At 30.2% G+C, this 5,976-nt stretch overlaps 1 protein-coding gene across 2 annotated transcripts in view; it reads right to left on the bottom strand.

The window, feature by feature from the left end:
* Positions 1-5,976, bottom strand: part of LOC102672413 (inositol 1,4,5-trisphosphate receptor) — a 39,403-nt gene that overhangs the window by 29,079 nt on the left and 4,348 nt on the right. For both annotated transcript variants that reach the window (XM_031512937.1, XM_031512938.1), the window contains exon 2: positions 1-193. The gene's annotated coding sequence lies outside the window, so the exon portion shown is untranslated. The remainder of the gene's footprint in view (positions 194-5,976) is intronic.

Raw genomic sequence — 5,976 nt, 5'->3', positions numbered from 1 at the left:
TCGCCTAGATGGAGGAAGCTCGCCGAGCCGAGGATCTCACCCATCTTGTGATTCTCTGTTGTGTTCGAGTCTCTCCCCTCTCTGTCTCTCTTCCTCTCTCTCCCTCTCTCCTCCTTCTTTCTCTCTTCTTCTCGAGTATCTCAAAGTCGGAGAAATTCAACCTCTCAGCCGAGTGAATTATTCATGGCTACACCTGCGGGGGTAGAAACGATCGTTACTTCTCGCGGATTAGAAACAGAGCATGATGGTGGCGGATGCACTTCGCGAGGGTGTTTCTTTATTCAACAACCAAGTGTTCGAGAAACGATTAGAATAGGGCAATGTGTTGACACGTGTTCTATTCTGGTGATGAGCATTCATAGTTAAAGATAATAAACGTGTGTTTATTGAGATTATGTTCGGTTTTGGGTACAATTTATGGACGTATAGTTTCAAAGAGGTTTGAGTGCTTTTGGAAATGGAAACTAGATTTAGAGTCTTTTTTTAATATCGTTTTTATACTTTTATATAGGAAGAATGTAGGTACATGTATGCAGATTGTTGTAAAAGAAGCATTAAACTGAAAGAGATGGATTATGAAGAACTGAAGAATTTTTTTTAGGAAAATTCATATATCATTTAATATAAATTTAAAATAATTTCATCGTTAAAATATTAAGTATTAAATATTAATCTGCATTATTAACAATAAATTACGGGAACAAACAACAGATTTGTTTTTAAAATAACTCATAATGAAGTAATATTTGAATAATATTACTAATATAAATTTATTTATATGAAACACAATATTTCGATTCAGAATAGTTGTGATTCATAATCTGAAGCTAAATTTAATATTTTTACGAGTAGCGTAATACGTTATTACGAACGCACGAAAAAATAAAGGATTTCAATCGACAAGATCGCTCGTTTACGAGATCATCGAACCAAATTGTTTCATCGATCATCGTGAAACGATTTATAAACAAGATGGAAACCGGAATAATATCCGGACAAATAATATCCGGATAAACTGGACAAATCGCGTTTCTCAATCGAATGAACGAGATAAATTAAACGCGCCACGTTTAATTCTGCAATTTGTATATTTCCAGTTACTATTAGACAGAAGCAATTTCAAGTGAGATTTTTGCGCATCCCCAACAAGGAAACTTCCGATGGTTTTCAACGTGTTGAAACGCGATCCTTATAAAATAGGTCAGCTTAAACTCGATTTCACGATGGAAATTGCTATCTTTCTCCTGTCCAACTGAATCCACCGCGAAAATGATACGAAGGAAATTGGCTCGTCCTGTATTTCCTATCTGCGGAGCGAAGGGTCCGTGCTCTTCGAGGGTTGAAAAATTGAAGGTCGAAACAATTAGGCAGATTTAGATTATCGAATTACGACGAATTCGTTGAAAGTAAAATTCCATTAAAATTGATTTGATTCCAAGGATCAGAAGGATAAATATTATAATGAATTTTTAAAATTTAAAAGTTTGAGATTAATTTTAGTTTTTAAAGTGAAATAATTTGTCATAATGGTTTAACCGGTTTAGCTTTAATTTATTTTTATGTTATATAAATTTTCCACGAAAATTAAATTTAAATTGGAAATTATATCCTCGAATTAAGAAATAATTCAAACTGGTCGACGATCGTCTCTCGCGCAATAGAAATTAATAAAATTGCTGATTAGTCAGAAGTTTATTTGAGAATCTTTTTCCCGCGTCATGTTGGCAAACATTTCTACAACATCGAACTTTCGACGATCGTTCAATCCGCATGTGCACCTCGTTAAATCGCGGCGCGAGCTGTGCAAACGCCATATTTTCCAATATAAGAACATTATCATCGATTTCTTCTGCAAAAGTGAGCCCACATCTCGCTGTTTACATCCAAGCCTAAGGTTGAAGGTCAATTTATTTTCAGAGATGGTCACGCCATTCTTTCTTTGCGCCAAGATAACTTGATTAGGGATCGTTTCGCCTCTGGGAATCTCTTCGATCGATCCTCCAACGAATTTAAAAGAACAATGAAACGTTTCTTGCCCCGTCAATTGATCCTTAACAGACTTATTGCTGGGAACGAAACTTTGCTCGATCCCAGTCCTCGATTGAACGACAATCGAATTCCTCCGCGATTGCAACGAATCGATCGATCGTTTGAATCTCTTTTAACCCAGAGAATATTAAATCTCTCTGTTTATAGACAATCGATTGAACTTCTCGATTGAACACTCATTCGAGGATGGAATAGACCGTTTTTAACGCAAATATTGAATGTTCAGTTTATAACGATAAGACTAAAAAAAAAAAAGTAAAATAAAATAAAATAATGTATTTTTAACAGTTTCAACAGTATTTTTAACAGAACTTATTAAAAAAGAAATATGCTTTAAGATATAATCGATTGTTTGTAATTTTCGTTTTGTAGTTTTTTTCTTTAACTTTGCTTGATTATCATTTAATATAAAAAAAAAAAATAAATAAACAGGAAGGAAATTCTTCGTGCAAAAAAAGCAATAACATAAATTTATCAATAAAATAAATTTATCAATCCGTGTGTGGTAATAATAATATTCATCGTTCAAAAATTTTGGGAATTTTTCATGTAATCCTATAAAAATAACAAAGTAGAAAAGTATCATTAATTGACATAAAATATTGTTTGTAAATCAAAATCGATTAAATTACCACTGTCGGTAAAAAAAATTTATTATCCAAAAATAAAGAAAAAGAAAAGAATAAAAAAAAAGGATTCAACGTTCTCATTTAAATATATTTAACATCCGTGTCGTAATAAAATTGCATGATACAAAATCATTAAATTTAAACGCTAAACTCGAGTTTATTGGTAAGCGGAGAACGAAAGTAGAATGAAATAAAACAAATCTTAAGTAAATATACTTTATGAACACTTATTACTTAATTGCTTCATAGATAAATAAATTTCTGAATTTTATCTTTACTGTATCTTAATCTGACTGTAACATTTGTCATGATTCAGCGTGCTTACTACCGATTCTTATCCCTCTTATAACGCATTAATTATTAAGCTTCTTAAGAAACCTTACCACAGTTTTTTTTTTTTTTTTTTTTTTTGCATTGCCATTTTTTTCTACCGTTTAATAGAATTTATTTTGCGTGAAATATATAGATAATATTATTATGATAGATAAAAACATGTGAATCGAACGAAGAATTTAAAAGACGATCATTTAAACGTTTATTGAGCTAGTAGGTTTCTATCATAGGGCAACATCATCCGTCAATTTGTAGCCACATTGTCGAGCAATTAAATCGTTCGAGGCGCTGGCGTGACTACTTTGCCGTACATAGATAGGCATCAGAAGGTATTATGATTTGATTTGAGCAGTGCTGTTACAACTCTGTTTTCATCGAACGAAAATTGCACATAGTTTTGATTTTTGTTTTGGAATGCAGATTGTGGAACAAGAAATGGGTTAATGGGATTTCGTAATAAAAAATATAATCAATTGGTGTTCTTGAAGTTCGAGAAGATCAATTAATTTGAATTTCAAAAAGAAAAATTAAAGAGCAATAACTTGAAATTTCCCAAATTGTGAAGTATAAATTTAAAAAAAAATCTCTGAAATATAGAATATATTTTAAAAACTATAAAAAATTTCTAACTTTAATAACATTTAGTTTTTGATAATTTGAGTTGAAAAGTTTGAAACTGAAAAACTCGTGAAAGTTTCGTCTTCGAAATAAAAGTCTAACTTTGAACATAATTCGAATTCAAGTTGAAAGTTTGAAACTAAGCCTGTGCAAGTTAGAAAATTTCTATTTAAAAAATTAAACTAAAGCTGTAAAAATTATAATTAATAATTGAAGAATAGTTGAAAAGTTTTCAATTTAATTTCAGTCTAAACTTTAAAATGCGTCGAATCCGCATCGCTAAAAGGTTTAATTTCGCTCATTCTATATTCTTTTGTCTCTCAAAACAGGATCCACTCGTCTAATTTGTCCCTCAATTGCTTTGGAGAGCGTATTGAAGTTTCCTCGAACACGATCAGCGAATCTGGTCGACTCCAATTTAAACTATTCTATGATGGTACATTATATTCATCTATTCCTATTTTACTTGCGTGCTACTTTCCCTATCAAAGTATCTACAATCCGAGCTTCCTTGTACATAGTCAAATGTGTTACCTCATTCACATCTGCAACATTCTATTCCTGGTGTTCATTCATAGAAAAATCCACGAGATTGGTATGGGTATATGATGAGTCACGAAGATACTTTTAATTTTTATCTCGACGAATTTACGTTTAAACGTTTGTTATCAATCGGATGTCAAAGAATGATCAAAAATATTATATTATATTAAATTTTGAATTAATATACTACGTAAGTGAATAATATAAACGGTAAATTAACGGTATAAGGACGGAACATTATAAAGACACGGTTATAAATTTAATTAAAAGTATACCTCAGGTCGTTTAGATTAATGAAAATTCAACAGAGTGAACCGAGTTGCGTTAATTTATTGTACGAGCACATTCGAGTATATAAATATTTCTATAAAACCAATTCAGTTTTTATTACTTCAGGCTTCTTTTATATTATCCGATTTCTCTTGCATAATTAACGAATATTATTAATAAATATTTTACAAATTACAAATTATGTCAGTGATGGTAAATTTTGGATGATTAATAAAATTTTAATAATCACGTTATGTATGAGTTGAATAAAAAAAAGAAAAGAAGAATTCTATTGCGTAAACAGCAAATGTTTGATAATAAAACGATTGAAAAAATAATAATAAAACAATAAAAACAAGTAATAAAATAATTTTATGAATTTCAGGTGATCCGATTATTTTATTTAAGTAGAATTATAAAATTGATACTAATGTTATTAATTGATAAATTATATAAAACAAGAAATGGTCTTTGATTTGCAATACAATTTTTCGTAACTTAAAAAAATTAAATAATACGTGTAACACTGTTCCCATTTTTTTAATTGTACTTCTAATTTGACAATCTTCGCATTGCATGCACAACATGTTTACCATGAAATTAGTTATAAAATCAAATAATTCGAAGCGGATATCGTGAAACTGCCTGCTCACCGTTAATTTTTAAAGAATACTTTCTGAGTTTTATTAAACTTGCGCGAATATAGCATTAAATGTAGCACGTGAACGAACTAAGCCAAGAATATATAATAACCGCGATCAGAAATTAAAATCGTGCTTCTATATCTCTAGAGAGATTTCCATTCAAATAGAACGCGAAAATAAATAATCGGCTTAGAAAAAAAAAAAAAAAGAAGAAGAAGAATGAAAATAACCAGAATCAAATAACAAAGTAGTCATTAAAAGGAACATTATTTGTTTAAATTTGATCCTCGTGAAACTCGAATAATAAGAAATTTCTCTCGCGTGAATGAAACGATGTATAAAAGGAATATTTTATTTTTTCTCTTTCTTTTTTTTTCTTTTTTATATAATACAATTTCGAGAAAATTTTATTCCCTATGAAAATGATGGATTGACAAATTGTTCGCGGAATAATGGAGACATGTCGTGTGAAAAAAGAAGATACGAAATCGATGAATATTATTAGCTATACATGGAATAATTGTAATATATTTTGTTTAATGCTATAAAATAGATAGCTCTGAAATAGTTCTTAATTCACCACGATCTTCGGTTCAACAATAATCGTGGATGATCCGTGAGTAATCGAATCGGATTGATAGAATTTCACGTAACACATAAATGAAGTCTTTATTGCGATATTCGTGATATGTTTTTATTTTTATTTTTCCTTTTTTTTCTTTTGTTTTTTCCGCATATCTGTGACAGTGACATTGAATTTACATCACGTTTCATTAAATTTTTTAAATTGTTATAATTTAAATTGATTTGTCGTAGGAGGAGCGCACGATCGAATGCATCCTCGACGATGATATTAATTACAAATTTTTTCATTGAAGCGTATAATTTCT

Source organism: Apis dorsata, unplaced genomic scaffold (assembly GCF_000469605.1).
Source record: "Apis dorsata unplaced genomic scaffold, Apis dorsata 1.3 scaffold_527, whole genome shotgun sequence".
NCBI lineage: Eukaryota > Metazoa > Arthropoda > Insecta > Hymenoptera > Apidae > Apis > Apis dorsata.
Note: the sequence above shows the minus strand (reverse complement) of the source record. Positions and strands in the feature narration are given on the sequence as shown.